Source organism: Schistocerca serialis, chromosome 3, assembly GCF_023864345.2.
Source record: "Schistocerca serialis cubense isolate TAMUIC-IGC-003099 chromosome 3, iqSchSeri2.2, whole genome shotgun sequence".
Classification (NCBI taxonomy): Eukaryota; Metazoa; Arthropoda; class Insecta; order Orthoptera; family Acrididae; genus Schistocerca; species Schistocerca serialis.
In genome coordinates, this window is record NC_064640.1 from 533223440 (window position 1) to 533241655 (window position 18216).

Here is an 18216-nt window from a genome sequence, read left to right on the forward strand (position 1 = left end):
TCAACTCAGTTGCTCAGCATCCTTGCTGAAATAATTTGTAATGGAAGACCCAAGATGTTCCTTTAATTATCATAGAATGTCACCAGAACTATTAACGTTTTTCTAAATAGAGTTAATTATGCAATAACGAATATATTGTAATGCATGAAGCACTATCGCCAGAACTGAAATTACATATCACATTGCATGCATTGCAATCGAGAACACTCGGCATACTACAAGATGCAGTTTTAGTTGGTGATGACGCTTTTTTATTAACACCAATGATTATTAACAGTAATAATTATTAACATTAACAGCAGTAATTATTCAAGCAGATCGCATTAAGAAGAGAATGATTAGTAAACTACTCTCTTGAAGATAGATCTGTACAGTGGCAGTATTTCAAAATTCAAACATATATGAATGGGGATCACTGCTGCGACGTTGTAAATAGATGAATAAAGAATGTAGCTTCTTGATTTGTGTAGCCTTCCCTCCTGTCAACAATATTCCTTTAAAAAAAAAAAAAAAGTCGGCAAATTCGAACGATGGGAAACTAATAGTAAAGAGCATTTCTAAAGGTAGAATTACATTTGCTTGTATTTTTTTAAATTCAGTTGTGTCTGTGCTCCTAATTCAATAAATTTTGCCCTGCAACTCAGGTATCGTCAAACTATCTATGTTCTGATCGTACATGAAGGTCTCAGGAGCAGCAATATATTGCTTATTTTTGTAATTAGCATCACTAACATCCCACAAACACCTATGCAAAACTTAGACATCCAAAAAGCAAACATTATTTTCCGCTCCTCACTTCACATTTCAGTTTGTCTACACTCTACGAACACACATAACCTAAAAACTCATGCAACTAATGTCATCAAAGTTGGAACACGCCGAAACTGTTTAGTTTCACCGACGAGTTGCGCTAACGAGCGGCGCGCATGCGCAGTGGCCAGTTGCGCAGTTGCCTGGAACCTAGTGTCGTCGTGTAAACTAGGCTTTATCGCTGAGTCGATGTACGCGTAACGCACAGCATGAAACGTATCCTCATTATCGTGCTTCACTGTACTCGAGACAGGTTGGGTTCTGCTCCACGTGAAACGAAATCCAATCAGGGTCCAGCAGACGCGGAAGAATACATAGTGCAATGTTTACACGAGGTTTATTGTTGTGATGAACGGGGTATAGCTAACAGTCATGCGTGCCACCTAGCAAACTGGCAGAGAACCTTACTCCGTGTGAGATGGGTTTTACGCCATGGTGTAGCAGCTGACTGGCAATGTGTCGGTCACAGGTTTGGGTCACAAACTGGGCACTTATTTCTCATTTAACATTTGTGACATCTTAAAGGTTCTGGAACTTATTTATTTACTGAAAACTGGAGTTTAATAGAACTTCTGATGTGTGTATAAACAGGGATGCTCTAGATGAGTATAGCCGTGTTTTTACTTTCGTGTGTACTTAATGGTTCAAATGGCTCTGAGCACTATGGGACTTAACTTCTGAGGTCATCAGTCCCCTAGAACTTAGAACTACTTAAACCTAACTAACCTAAGGACATCACACAACAACCAGTCATCATGAGGCAGAGGAAATCCCTGACCCTGCCGGGAATCGAACCCGGGAACCTGGGCGCGGGAAGCGAGAACGCTAGCGCACGACCGTGACAGTATTCACCCAGCAATAGAACTTCATTGTTGTATTTACGTAAAACGTATTATAATTGCTGTGAACTGTTAATTGTCAGTTGGTACAATGAACACAAAACACCTTCGAATATTAATGAACACACTACTGACAAATCTGAGATCAAAATAATTTGTTTATTTAGAAAGTGCATTTTTACATATGTATTGTGTTGTTGATTCAGATAGTCGCAAAGCAATATTAACTGGATGCGATTCTGGGCTGTGGTCACGCCATAAAAGACAATCAGAGTTGCTTTAGCTCAGCAAGATTGTAAAAATAGGTTTCACCTTCTGAAGAGCCAAAATTATTGACTATCTGGCTGTTGCATGAAATCGTCAGGTATCAGACTTCGGTAAAAAAAAAAAAAAGTCCATTATAAAGAGACTTGAAACTTATGTTCTTAGGTTTTCTTTTACTCTCCCTTTCATTTTTATAGCTACAGCGTTCCCAAAAACAACTTCTCATTTCCAGCCGTCTTCAGAGGCTACCCCAGCATTTCCAGACACCTGTGGTAGTTTTCCCCTTGTAGTCCGTCCGGAAAGCCATAAAAGAACTAACACCGAACTCATAACAACGATTACTGTCAGATTGTAGCAAATCTTCGCGAGGGAGTCCTGTGATGCATCATTTTCTGCTGGATTCATTGTGCTGTGCGCATGCTGACAGACAAAACGGATGATAACCAAACGTGTTCCGCAGCAAGCTCTAGAATCTGAAAAAGGAGAACAAATTTACCTATCAAATACATCAGGTATTTGCATAACATTTATAACTATGGAATGTTGTGATAAATTTGTTTTAAATTTACATACCGATGCTGGATTGTTGTTCTGAAATAAAGTAAGAAAGTGAAATGGGCTAGTATAATGAGCTAGTTGACACAAAGGCGGACTTGTTAGTAATATTGTAGCTTGAATCAAAAAATTCTACAAGTGTAATAACAATTATAAATGTTGCGTCAAGATAAGTGCAGTATAAAAAACTTTATTCTGAAATATTTTTGCGTATAATGTACAAGCAGTTGGATAATGCGATATTTTAAGACAGATCGCGAAGTAAAATTTTTTCACGGCACTGCAACCTTTATAACTGCTCCTTGGCACCAACAGCGTAAGTACAACAACTGCTGTAGAAAACAGTGATCAAATGGCAATACGGAGAAATGTATTTACGAACAGCATTAGGTCCGAAGTCAACTGAAAAGATTTAAAATAAAAGCATTCAAGGCCCATACTGTGAAGCAGTTGTCGGAATTTGCGCATGTCCCTTCTGCGATCAAGTTTTTAAAACGTATGAGAAACAAGCGTTACAGACTGCAATAATTTAATCAGAAAACTTAATTAATAAGTTCGAGATGGACAACGGGGAAAATCTACAAGAAAGGCTCAAAACAACTTAGTGGGAATACTTCATTACTTCATGAACTAGGAAGAACGGAAATTCAATTAGGAATGGAAAACAGAGCAGTTATTACGAATCTCAATCGAAGGAACAGCACCATCACAGCATGTTCGGAAGATTTTAAGAACAATGCTTTGCCTTTTCTTGTATCTTGATACAGTTTTTTGAAAAGTGTTTCTGAGATATGAATATCAGAGATCTATTGAAGCTATGCACTAAAATGTATGTTATGCTGTGATAAAACTTGTTGTTGAAGGTTACCATACTGCTGTCCGGGAAATATAACAACTTTTATAAATAATATTGACAATGACATTTTGATTCGTTAAGCAACTTGAATACCAACAGGAAAATGAAAAAAAAAGCACTTTCAAAAATTTACAAGCTATTTTCGTTTCATAAAAATATTAGAAAACTGGTAACTAATGAAACATGCAACTGAAAGCTATCTCACTAAAAGTACTATTATTATTATTATTGTTATTATTATAGTAATAGTAATAACCTACTAGTTTGCCACAACTATTCTTCCAAATTATACGAAAATTCTGTCGCATACGTTGCTGAATAGAACCACTTATGAAGACGCCTTGTTAGAGAACGACTCAATCACAGAAAAGGGGTTGGTTCTGAAACGGTAAACACGAATTTTTGCGGGAAATGGCGTAACAAACTGAGCCGTCAGAGTACGTCTCACAATCCAATTAAAGACTTAACTTACCCAACACTTCCTCCTACACTTGTGAACTGCACAAATGTCTCAAATTCGAGTCACAGTCCGTAGCACCGTATTAATATGTCACGATTATTCTTCCAATGTATGCCACAGCGTACACTGTATCCCCCCCCCCCCCCCTAGAAGTTCTGTTATACAGGTTAGACTGTCAGGCATTTGTTTCTTTCACCTGTCATAAACATCTGATGAATATCTCATGGAATGACATTTAGTACTGTCAGACAGTTCAGTGGCATCCTTAGTATAAACGTTTATTTATGGTGAGTGCACTATTTTTAGATCTCAGCTTTTCTACTGAAACAAGTTATGGTGGACCTCCGTAGCTGAGCCGTCAGTCTATTACCAACATAGATAGGATCATACGTAACATCTTCACACATATTCGATTAGCTCTATAAATTTTTGATTAATAACACTCAGTACGTTGCATTCGATAGCCAACATCGAACAGGAATAAAAGGAACATCGAGTGTGTCCTAAGGATGTGTAATAGAACCACTTACGTTGTCAGTGTACACAAATGATTTATCGAATTCGTTTAGTAACGCTATTGGTGTGTCCGCCCACCACGCTGATGTCAAAAGAGAGTATTGTCATTGCACGTTTTTAAGGGAATGTCGAAACACTTAGCCAAACTTTCTCTTATTTGGTGAATGTCAGCTCTCTATAAATGCAAGATAATGCATACAACAAATAGAAGGAACCCGCTAGTATCCAATCACAGAATTGTGCAAACGTCAAGAGTATTTCACAGCGTTTAAATATTTCGGCGTAACGGCAAGAAGCAGTGTGAAAGAGGACGAACGCGTGAAAGCAGTATTATGAAAAGCGAATGAATGGCTTAGATTTGATAAGCGGATTCTGGAAAAGTGTAGTGTATATCTAAAAGAAATCGCATACAGCAGAACCGGTGTTGATGGAGAACTGTGCGATGATTGTGGCGCCGCCATCCAATAACTCGCGTAGTGGTAATGAGAAGAGGGCAAGAGAGATTAGGGAACACACAGAGGAATAATCGGTCATTTTTGGTCAAATGTTTGAGCGAATTCAAGATTCTCTAGAAACTACACAAAGGATATTTGTCCGAATTTTTGTAGCCAAACGATGAGTAGGATGTGGACGAAAGAGGTATCAAATTCAGCAGAATGAGGTCTAGTTTCGCAGACAGAGATTTAATTTCTTGAAAGAAATAAGAGTAATTATAAAAATCCCCCCCCCCCCCTCCCATTGAACCATGGATCTTCCCGTTGGTGGGGAGGCTTACGTGTCTCAGTGATACAGATAACCGTACCGTAAATGCAACCACAACGAAGGGGTATCTATTGAGAGACCAGACAAACGTGTAGTTCCTGAAGAGGGGCAGCAGCCTTTTCAGTAGTTTCAGGAGCAACAGTCTGGATGATTGACTGATCTGGCCTTGTAACACCAACCAAAACGGACTTGCTGTGCTGGTACTGCGAACGACTGAAAGCAAGGAGAAACTAAAGCCGTAATTCTTCCCAAGGGCATGCAGCTTTACTATATGGTTAAATGATGATGGCGTCCTCTCGGGTAAAATATTCTGAAGCTAAAATAGTCCCCAATTCGGATATCCGGGCGAGGACTACTCAAGAGGACGTCGTTATCAGGAGAAAGAAAACTGGCGTTCTACGGATCAGAGAGTGGAATGTCAGATCCCTTAATCGGGCAGGTAGGTTAGAAAATTTAAAAATGGAAAAGGATAGGTTAAAGTTAGATATAGTGGGAATTAGTGAAGTTTGATGGCAGGAGGAACAAAACTTTTGGTCAGGTGAGTACAGGTTATAAATACAGAATCAAATAGGGATAATGCAGGAGTAGGTTTAATAATGAATAAAAAAATAAGCTACTACAAACAGCACAATGAACACATTATTTTGGCCAAGGTAGACACCAAGCCCACGCCTACTACAGTAGTACAAGTTTATATGCCAACTAGCTCTGCAGATGACGAAGAAATTGATGAAATGTATGATGAGATAAAAGAAATTATTCAGATAGGGAAGGGAGACGAAAATTTTATAGTGATGGGTGACTGGAATTCGATAGTAGGAAAAGGGAGAGAAGGAAACGTAGTAGGTGAATATGGATCGGGGGTAAGAAATGAAACAGGAAGCCGCCTGGTAGAATTTTGCGCAGAGCATAACTTAAACATAGCTAACCCTTGGTTCAGGATCATGAAAGAAGGTTGTAAACCTGGAAGAAGCCTTGAGATACTAGAAGGTATCAGACAGATTATATAATGGTAAGACAGAGATTTAGGAACCAGGTTTTAAATTGTAAGACATTTCCAGGGGCAGATGTGGACTCTGACCACAATCTATTGGTTATGAATTGTAGATTAAAACTGAAGAAACTGCCAGAAGGTGGGAATTTAAGGAGATGGGACCTGGATAAACTGCCTAAACCAGAGGTTGTACAGAGTTTCAGGGAGGGCGTAAGGGACCAATTGACAGAAATGGGGGAAAGAAATACATTAGAAGAAGAAGGGTAGCTTTAAGGGATGAGGTAGTGAAGGAAGCAGAGGATCAAGTAGGTAAAGGACGAGGGCTAGTAGAAATCCTTGGGTAACAGATGAAATATTGAATTCAATTGATGAAAGGAGAAAACACAAAAATGCAGTAAATGAAGCAGGCAAAAAGGAATGCAAACGTCTCAAAAATGAGATCGACAGGAAGTGCAGAATGGTTAGCAGGGATAGCTAGAGGACAAATGTAAGGATGTAGAGGCTTATCTTGCTAGGGGTAAGACAGATACTGCCTACAGGAAAATTAAAAAGACCTTTGGAGAAAAGAGAACCATTTGTATGAATGAATGGTGGGCTCCATGTGTTTCCCAAGTTGTGCAGCGACCGTAAACCATAAAATTACCAGACAAGCAGCAACCAGTCGAGTGTAGACAACATTTTTGCGACTGGTTGCTGCTTATTTGGTAATTTTACTTGTATGAATATCAAGAGCTCAGATGGAAACACAGTTCTAAGCAAAGAAGGGAAAACAGAAAGGTGGAAGGAGTATATAGAGCGTCTATACAAGGGCGATGTACTGGAGGACAATACTATGGAAATGGAAGAGGATGTAGATGAAGATGAAATGGAAAATATAATACTGCGTGAAGAGTTTGACAGAGCATTTAAAGACCTGAGTCGAAACAAGGCCCCGGGAGTAGACAACATTCCATTAGAACCACTGACAGCCTTGGGAGAGCCAGTCCTGACAAAACTCTACCATCTGGTGAGTAAGTTGTATGAGACAGGCGAAATACCCTCAGACTTCAAGAAGTATATAATAATTCCAATCCCAAAGAAAGCAGGTGTTGACAGATGTAAAAATTACCGAACTGTCAATTTAATAAGCCACGGCTGCAAAATACTAACACGAATTCTTTACAGACGAATGGAAAAACTGGTAGAAGCCCACCTTGGGGAAGATCAGTTTGGATTCCGTAGAAATGTTCGAACACGTGAGGCAATACTGACCCTACGACTTATCTGAGGAGATAGATTAAGGAAAGGCAAACCTACATTTCTAGCGTTTGTAGACTTAGAGAAAGCTTTTGACAATGTTGACTGGAATACTCTCTTTCAAATTCTGAAGGTGGCAGGGGTAAAATACAGGGGGCGAAAGGCTATTTACAATTTGTACAGAAACTGGATCATAGTTATAAGAGACGAGGGGCATGAAAGGGAAGCAGTGGTTGGGAAAGGAGTGAGACAGGGATGTAGCCTCTCCCGGATGTTATTCAATCTGTATATCGAGCAAGCAGTAAGGAAACAAAAAAAAAAAAAAAAAAAAAAAAATAGGAGTAGGTATTAAAATCCATGGAGCAGAAATAAAAAAATTTGATGTTCGCCGATGGCATTGTAATTATGTCGGAGACTGAAAATGACTTGGAGGAGCAGTTGAACCGAATGGACAGTGTCTTGAAAGGAGGATATATGATGAACATCAACAAAAGAAAAACGAGGATAATGGAATGTAGTCGAATTAAGTCGGGTGATGCGGAGGGAATTAGATTAGGAAATGAGACACTTAAAGTAGTAAAGGAGTTTTGCTATTTGGGGAGCAAAATAACTGATGATGGTAGAAGTAGAGAAGATATAAAATGTAGAGTGGCAATGGCAAGGAAAGCGTTTCTGAAGATGAGAAATTTGTTAACATCGAGTATAGATTTAAGTGTCAGGAAGTCGTTTCTGAATGTATGTGTGTGGAGTGTAGCCATGTATGGAAGTGAAACATGGACGATGAATAGTTTGGACAAGAAGAGAATAGAAGCTTTCGAAATGTGGTGCTACAGAAGAATGCTCAAGATTAGGTGGGTAGATCACATAACTAATGAGGAAGTACTGAGTAGAATTGGAGAGGAGAGGATTTTGTGGCATAACTTCACTAGAAGAAGGGATCGGTTGGTAGGACATGTTCTGAGGTATCAAGGGATCACCAATTTAGTACTGGAGGGCAGGGTGGAGGGTAAAAATCGTAGAGGGAGGCCAAGAGATGAATACACTAAGCAGGTTCAGAAGGCTGTAGGTTGCAGTAAGTACTAGGAGATGAAGAAGCTTGCATTAGATAGAGTAGCATGGAGAGCTGTATCAAACCAGTCTCAGGACTGAAGACCACAACAACAACAACAAAAAGAAAAAATTAATTTGTGTTTTAAGGGAAAACGCTTGTCTGAATTTTCATACCAAACTACGAATGGTAAATGGTCAAATGGAGTACCCAATTAACCACCATAATACCTAAAAACATTTTATTGCTTCAAAATTATCAGGGCAATAAAGAAAAATTTAACTACTGATTTGAGGGAAAACTGCACGATGGATTTTTGTCCCAAATTTTAAAGTCCAAACAAAGAGTGGAAAATGGACAAATGCGGTTTCGAACTGACCAGCGTAAACTCAAACATTTCACTAACTGCTGCTTCTAGCTATAAAATGAAGTTTCCAAAAATTTTTCTCTTGAAGACCCAGTTATTTTGAAAATATTGTTTTTTATGATCTCTGAACAAAGATTGAAAATACTCGTAAAAAGAAATAGAAAAAAAGATCATGTACAGCAAATGAAGTGTCAATGGAGAATTTAACTTAGACTTAGAGTTTTGAAGCGTACCAGAGGATACTTGCGTTGTGGATTATGTAGACCATGCACTCGGCTGTTATGTGGTCTCGACATATTTCTGTCATCTATGCCCGAAGGTCACACCGATATGCAAGAAGGACACTACGAGTAATCCACTAAATTACATGTCCTTATCATTAACGTCGATATGCAGCAGGATTCTGGAATATATATTGCGTTCGAATCCTGAAGACACACAGTCAGCAGGTATCTAGAAAACATCATTCTTGTGAAACACAACTATCTCTTTACTCACATGAAGTGTTGAACCGCTACCAAGGAGGGATTTCAAATTGATTCCCTACTTTTTAACTTTCAGAACGATTTTGACACCGTTCCCCACTAGCAGCTTGTAATCAGTATGACTACGAAGTCTTTCACGACTGAGTCCTAGCATAAAAAGTTCTCGGTTTACCTGCCGTGTCAAATTTGGATAAAATCCCAAGCTTTCGATGACTACCTCCGTTATCTAATAACTTGGTTATGTATTTTGCCAACCGATATCTAGGAGACCCAATAGCACTAACAATAGGTTTCAACGGGACCTCATCCTTATTGACCTTGGGTAGACCATATAACCTGGGTGGCCTTGGTGCTCTTGATCGTAGGTTCTTGACTAGTTCTTATGGGAGGCCAGAGTTCTTCAGTAGCTCCTCTGGTAGATAGTAGCTGGTAGATACCACGTACCGGATTCTTAAACGGGATCCCACAGCAGCAGAGCAGCAGGTAGATAATTGATAAAGAAAGAGCGCAGAGGGAGACTTCTTACATTCCTCGCAGTTCTCCGCCTGTTGCGATGGATGGCGCTGCAAGCAACGCTGGATAAAGTGCGCAAACAAAATCTATGGACATAGAGGCCGCCACCTCTGTACGCGCCGTTTTCACTGTGACGTCATTCAGCCAATGAGAAGCCGTCCACTGCTTAAAAAAGTGGAAGCCTCACCGGATTTTATCCAAACTTGACGCGGCAGGTAAACTGAGAACTTTTTATGCAGCTTGTAATCAAATTGCGAGCTTATGGAATACAGCCTCAGTTAAGAGAATGGATTCGTGATTTCCTGTCACAGACGTCACAGTTCATAGTAACTGACGGAAAGTCGTCGAATAAAACAGATGTGATATCTGGCGTTCCGCGTAGTGTTATAGGCTGTCTGCTATTCCTTACATATGTAAACGATTTAGAAGATAATCTGAGCAGCCGTCTTAGGTTGTTTGCGGATGATGCTGTCGTTTATCATCTAGTAAAGTCATCAGAAGATCAACACCAATGGTAAAGCGATTTAGAGAAGATATCTATATTGTGTTAATATTGGCAATAGACCATAAATAATAAAAAGCATGGGGTCATCTACATGAGTGCTAATGGGAATCCGCTAAGATTCGGCTGCATAATAACTCAATTAAATCTAAATGCCGTAAATTCAACTAAATATCTAGTAATTACAGTTACGAACAACTTAAATGGGAACGAACACCCTACAATGTTGTGAGGAAGGGGAAACAAAGGCTGCGATTTATTGGTAGAGCACTTAGAAGATGTGACACATACAGTGAAGAGACTACCTACACTACTCTCGTACATCTTCTTGGAGTACTGCTGCACGGTGTGGGGTCCTTACTAGATAGGCTTAATGGAGCACACTGAGAAAGTTGTAAGAAGAAGAGCACGTTTTATGTTATCGAGAAATAGGGGAGAGAGTTTCACTGACATGATACAGGATTTGGGGTGGACATCATGGAAACAAAGACGTTTCTCGTTGCGGCGTATATTCTCACGAAATTTCATTCAATAACTTTCTCCTCCGAATACAAAAATATTTTGTTGCCATCTACCTACATAGGGAGAAAGGATCATCATTAGACCACGGATTTTTAGGTCGTAAAAAAGTGTGTTTTAGGCACCTAAAATAGGATCTTTCAGTAGTTCATTTAGGCTGTATAAAACTTGAAATAGGCTCTAATAAAAATGATGCAGAGAAAATAAAAATAAATTAAAATACACAGTGTTCACAGTATGAACATCTTTTTAGTCATTAAAACAAGGAGAATGAATATTTACACCGTTACAGAGCACAGCAATCTACAACATTAATGTTGAACATAACTCCAAATTTTTTGAGTTCCTGCGAGATAAATATCTCCGTATAAAAGATGTGGCAATGGTTTAATTAATAAATTCGTTGTTTCACACATTCTGACCATAGTTGGCTTCACAATAAATAACCAAAATCTTTTCTAGGTTTTCTAGTGAAAAACTGTGGCGCTTGACAGTTAGAATCTATTTATACGCTGAAAAAGAACGTTCTACATCAACAGATGTGACAGGGGCGTACTTCATTTTCGGCACATGTTGGACAGGAATGCTGCAGTCAGGAGTGCTGGATTTTCCACTAAGTATGTCGGCAGCTGCACACAACTCCTTCAGGCCAGTGTTCTGCAAAACCGTTTGCATTTTTGCCCGTACTTTTTCCCCTACTTCACCTGGCGCTTCATTAATTTTCATTTTGACTTCTTCAAGCAAAGAAATATTGTCGTAGATAGGTCTCCCTGAGCCTTCCAATTGTGAAATTATTCTTGCCATAAATGTATAGTGGGCCCTAATGTAACATAAGTCCTGTTTTAAAGAAGAATCTTTGAGTAACGCCATTGCTCCTCCGGTATATTTTCAACCGCTTTCTGGACGGTTGAGAGATGCGTACTATAGTATTCTGCTGCTATCAGCCACGTGCCCCAGCGGGTGACAGCAGGCTCTGGCGGCATGTGGACATCTGGAAGCTGTTCTTTGAATGCCTGTATTCTTGATGGTGCCTTAACAAAAATTTTCTTCACCATAGATATTACTTTATTTACTTTAGGAAATTGTAGCCTTACTTGCTCTGCTATGCGGTTGATCCCATGCACTACACAAGTTACGTGCAGCATCAATGATTAGAATACTTTTAATAGTTGAAACGCTTCTATCATATATGCAGCAGCATCAGTGACGGCCAGAAGCACCTTATTCTCATCCACTCCGTTTGGGTATAGCACCTTAAGCCCATTGTTCACAAACTCTGCTATTGTTTGTTGGTTAGTTTTTGCAAGCTGTTTTGAGTAATCAAATGAGCCCTGGATGGAGCATCTGGATCTAGCTTCCCAATAATCAGGTTTGCAATGTAACGGCCAAGACTGTCTGTAGTTCATCCACAGAAATCCATATACAAGATTATCCAACATCTTCTCGGATTCTGTGCAACGCAGCATTGTAAGCTGAATCCACATAATTCTTACGTAAAGTTGCAGGAATAGACTGATGGCAGTACTTCTCAAGAAAACCTCTGAAAATAGGGTTTTCTAGTTTCCGAAAGGGGATGTTTGCTGCCAAAAGTGCATGACGCAAAGCACTGCAGAACTTGTTTTTTTCGGAGGATTCGCCAGAGTTATTGGTTAAAAGAATTTGCTTCAATTTTGACTTTCGTTCAACATTAGCTTTATGTGCGATTCCATCTCCCTTCTGAGTTAAGTGAGATTTCTTAACACTCGAAACCTAATACGAGAGAAAAGGGAAATGCAATTTAGAATCGCATATAAAGAGTATTTCGTATTACTAAAGGATAGCGATAAAAAAGAATCCTAAGTGATAGGAAAATAAGAAGTCTCAGAAAAACATCAACTAACCTCCTAGTTGCATGCTTGGCAGAAAACAATTTTCCCATTTGTTGTATAATGCGGAAAATCTTGCAGCCACTGCCTTATATAAGTAGACTTTGAACTAGCTCTTTTCGGCATGGCCTAGTATTCTCACACAGAAACTAGAATTTATTTTGCACTTAGAATGTCAGTAACACTTAACACGTCGGTCGCTACACAATGTACATTGTACTGATTTGTTTTCGCTGGGAAAAAGTGAAAGATGACTTGCTTTTTTTTTCTTTTACTGCGTTGCATGAAAGCGGGAGGGGAAGTACCGTACTCGTTGCTGGACATATGGCACCTGACAGGTGGCCGCCTCTTCTGTACAAGCGAATGGAATCTACCGGTGCTTCAGATGAAAACATCTCACTACTGGCAAATTATTTTTGGAACCGGAAAATTCACGTATAATACCTTTCACGAAACAGAGTAGTTTGATAGGACTGCCTCTAGGTAGCAGCGAGAAAATGCGCGAAGGGCAGTAATTTAGCTATAGAGGGCGTCTACGATTAACATTGTGATTTTTTAATCCGTGCTCAGCTTAAGGCCTATGAAACCGTTTCTTTGCAAAAATACACAGCTGGCCAGAATCGTACGAACGAAATATGTTCAAATATAACATTTAGTACTGTCACATTCGATTCTAATGTGTAACTCAAATCTTTGACCGGTACCCATTCGCTCACGAAAGTGCGTACTTGGATGGATGACCATTCAACCGTGCCGAGTGCTGTTGCTAGTAAGGCAGGCAAAGGAATTGTAAACAGTCTCTAACGATCTTCGCCTTCAACGAGACGTAAAGCCCTAAGTTTACTTCCTTCTAATCTTTGAAAACACAAGAACTCTATGTCAGATTAACGAAATAGGTACTTTTTAGGATTTTGGTGCCGAAATAGGAAAAATTAGGCGTCAACGTCGAAATACGCAATTTTAGGTCCTATAGAACTAACGGTATTCAGTTTAGTTAGTCACGTAACGCTTAACTACCAACTTATAAGCAAATTGGAGCTTAGGAAAGAAATAGGTTTTAACCTAAAGATTCGTGATCTATTTTTTACATATGAATAATAAAACACCTATAAAGAGTATTTGGTATTAACAGGGATAGCGATATACAAAAATAAAGAAAGATCAAAGTGTTAGGCAAATACGAAGCATGAGCGCATATCAACTAGCCTCCTTGCTGCACGCTGGGCAGAAAATATTTTTTCCATCTGTCGTATAGTGTGGAAAAACTTGGAGCCACTGTCTTATATGATGAAATAGACACTTTTTAGGATATTAAAGCCGAAATAGGCACTAACGTCGAAATAGGCTTCTTTAGGTCATGTAGAATTAACGCTATTAAGTGTAAATAGGCATGAAACGCATAAGAACAAATTTTTATGCAAATAGGAACTCAGGAACAAAATAGGTTTTTACCTAAAATCCGCGGTCTAATCATCATAATAAAATAAGGGAAATCAGAGGCCAAACAGAAATAAATAGGCGTTCGCTTTTTCCGCGCTCTGTTAGAGAGTGGAAAATAGAGAATTATTATGAAGGTGGTTCAATGAACCCTCCTCCAGACACTTAAGTGTGATTTGCAGAGTATCCATATAGACGCAGACGTAGTATCCATATATACACAGATGTAGATCTAGAGTAAGGTGTACAAAATTTTGAACAATGATTAGCCTCAAAAGTATTTCAATAGAGAACCCTTCAATGTAGTGGAAGTAGTATTGTGTCTCTTACAAATGCTGTTGACAGCAGTTGTCTTGCTCACTCAATTTTTGAAATTAAAAAAAAAAAATAATAGAAAAATAGAATTAAATTGTAACCCTAAATCAGAGAGCAGTTTCAACTGAAATGCGGTTCCCACTTAGTGCTCTTTGTACATCATTGACGTACCAGCATTCCAGCTGCGGCGGTACTTCGTTTCTAATTTTAAATATTTAAGTACTTTATTTTGCATAACAATGTCAATACCATTTCTACTCCATTGTTAGAGCTGAAATTTTCAAGCAACCAGGGAAAATATTTGCACGGTTGATATTGTTCACAATACTCAAGGCTACGGTGTGGCTACAGTGTATTTTTCCGATCTGTAGCAGTAGATGTAAAAAACCTTCAATAGTTTTAGATCCTGGAAAATGTTCCACTAGAGAACCATAAAAATACAAGAGAAAGGGAGATCTGTGGCGAAGGAATTAGTTTATATATTACTACTGCTGACGACAACACTGATCGTGTTCACTAACTTTTACCAACAGAAAAAGATTGTGTTGTTGTTGTGGTCTTCAGTCCAGAGACTGGTTGGATGCAGGTCTCCATGCTACTCTATCCTGTACAAGCTTCTTCATCTCCAAGTAACTACTGCAACCTACATCTCTTGGTCTCCGTCTACGACTTTTACCCTCCACGCTGTCCTCCAAAACTTAATTGGTGACCCCTTGATGCCTCAGAACATGTCCTACCACTGCTGACGACAACATTGTTCGTGTTCACTAACTTTTACCAATAGAAAAACATTGTGTTGTTGTTGTGGTCTTCAGTCCTGAGACTGGTTTGATGCAGGCCTCCATGCTACACTATCCTGTGCAAGCTTCTTCATCTCCAAGTAACTACTGCAACCTACATCTCTTGGTCTCCATGTACGACTTTTACCCTCCACGCTGTACTCCAAAACTAAATTGGTGATCCCTTGATGCCTCAGAACATGTCCTACCAACTGATCCCTTCTTCTAGCCAAGTTGTGCCAGAAATTCCTCTTCTCCCCAATTCTACTCAGTACCTCCTCATTAGTTATATGATCTACCCACCTAATCTTGAGCATTCTTCTGTAGCACCACATTTCGAAAGCTTCTATTCTCTTCTTGTCTAAACTATCGTCCATGTTCCACTTGCATACATGGCTACACTCCATACAAATACTTTCAGAGAAGACTTCCTGGCACTTAAATCTATACTCGATGTTAACAAATTTCTCTTCTTCAGAAACGCTTTTCTTGCCATCGCCAGTCAACATTTTATATCCTCTCTACTTTGGCAATCAACAGTTATTTTACTTCCCAAATAGCAAAACACATCTACTACTTTACGTGTCTCATTTCCTAATCTAAATCCGTCTGCATCACCTGATTTAATTCGACTATATTCCATTATCTTAGTTTTGCTTTTGTTGATGACCATCTTATATCCCTTTTTCAAGACACTGTCCTTTCTGTCCAACTGCTCTTCCAGGTGTTTCGCTGTCTCCGACAAAATTACAATGTCATCGGCAAACTTCTCCATGGATTTTAATTCCTACTCCAAATTTGTCTTTTGTTGCCTTTACTGCTTGCTCAATATACAGTTTGAATAACATTGGGGATAGGCTACAACCCTGTCTCACTCCCTTCCCAACCACTGCTTCCCTTTCACACCCCTCGTCTCTTATAACTGTCATCTGGTTTCTGTATAAATTGTAAACAGCCTTTCGCTCCCTGTGTTTTACCCCTGTCACCTCCAGAGCCTTTCGCTCCCTGTGTTTCACCCCTGTCACCTCCAGAATTTGTAAGCGAGTATTCCAGACAACACTGTCAGAAGCTTTCTCTAAGTCTACAAATGCTAGAAACATAGGTTTGTCTTTACTGAATATATATTCTAAGATAATTCGTAGTGTCAGTATTGCCTCACGTGTTAGTACATTTCTACAGAATCCAAACTGATCTTCCCCGAGGTCGGCTTCTACCACTTTTTCCATTAGTCTGTAAAGAATTCGTGTTAGTATTTTGCAGCCGTGACTTATTAAACTGACAGTTCAGTAATTTTCACACCTGTCCACACCTGCTTTCTTTGGGATGGAAATTATTATGTTCTTCTTTAAGTCTGTGGGTATTTCAGCTGTCTCATACATCTTGTTCACTAGATGGTAAAGTTTTGTCAGCTCTGACTTTCCCAAGGCTATAAGTACAGGGCTATTACAAATGATTGAAGCGATTTCATAAATTCACTGTAGCTCCATTGATTGACATATGGTCACGACACACTACAGATACGTAGAAAAACTCATAAAGTTTTTTTCGGCTGAAGCCGCACTTCAGGTTTCTGTCGCCAGAGCGCTCGAGAGCGCAGTGAGACAAAATGGCGACAGGAGCCGAGAAAGCGTATGTCGTGCTTGAAATGCACTCACATCAGTCAGTCATAACAGTGCAACGACACTTCAGGACGAAGTTCAACAAAGATCCACCAACTACCAACTCCATTCGGTGATGGTATGCGCAGTTTAAAGCTTCTGGATGCCTCTGTAAGGGGAAATCAACGGGTCGGCCTGCAGTGAGCGAAGAAACGGTTGAACGCGTGCGGGCAAGTTTCACGCGTAGCCCGCTGAAGTCGACGAATAAAGCAAGCAGGGAGCTAAACGTACCACAGCCGACGGTTTGGAAAATCTTACGGAAAAGGCTAAAGCAGAAGCCTTACCGTTTACAATTGCTACAAGCCCTGACACCCGATGACAAAGTCAAACGCTTTGAATTTTCGGCGCGGTTGCAACAGCTCATGGAAGAGGATGCGTTCAGTGCGAAACTTGTTTTCAGTGATGAAGCAACATTTTTTTCTTAATGGTGAAGTGAACAGACACAATGTACGAATCTGGGCGGTAGAGAATCCTCACGCATTCGTGCAGCAAATTTGCAATTCACAAAAAGTTAACGTGTTTTGTGCAATCTCACGGTTTAAAGTTTACGGCCACTTTTTCTTCTGCGAAAAAAACGTTACGGGACACGTGTATCTGGACATGCTGGAAAATTTGACTCATACCACACCTGGAGAACGACAGCGCCGACTTCATCTTTAAACAGGATGGTGCTCCACCGCACTTCCATCATGATGTTCGGCATTTCTTAAACAGGAGATTGGAAAACCGATGGATCGGTCGTGGTGGAGATCATGATCAGCAATTCATGTCATGGCCTCCACGCTCTCCTGACCTAACCCCATGCGATTTCTTTCTGTGGGGTTATGTGAAAGATTCAGTGTTTAAACCTCCTCTACCAAGAAACGTGCCAGAACTGCGAGCTCGCATCAACGATGCTTTTCGAACTCACTGATGGGGACATGCTGCGCCGAGTGTGGGAGGAACTTGATTATCGGCTTGATGTCTGCCGAATCACTAAAGGGGCACATATCGAACATTTGTGAATGCCTAAGAAAACTTTTTGATTTTTTGTATGTGGGTGCAAAGCATTGTGAAAATATCTCAAATAATAAAGTTATTGTAGAGCTGTGAAATCGCTTCAATCATTTGTAATAACCCTGTAGTTCTAATGGAATGTTGTCTACTCACGGATCCTTGTTTCAACTTAGGTCTTTCACTGCTCTGTGAAAATTTTCACGCAGTATTATATCTCCCATTTCATCTTCATTTACGTCCTCTTCCATTTCCATAATACTGCCCTCAAGTACATCGCCCATGTATAGACCCTTTATGTAGTCCTTCCACCTTTCTGCTTTCCCTTCTTTGCTCAGAACTGGTTTTCCATCTAAACTCTTGATATTCACACAAGCGGTTCTCTTCCTCCAAAAGTCTCTTAATTTTCCTGTAGGCAGTATCTATCTTACCCCTAGTGAGAT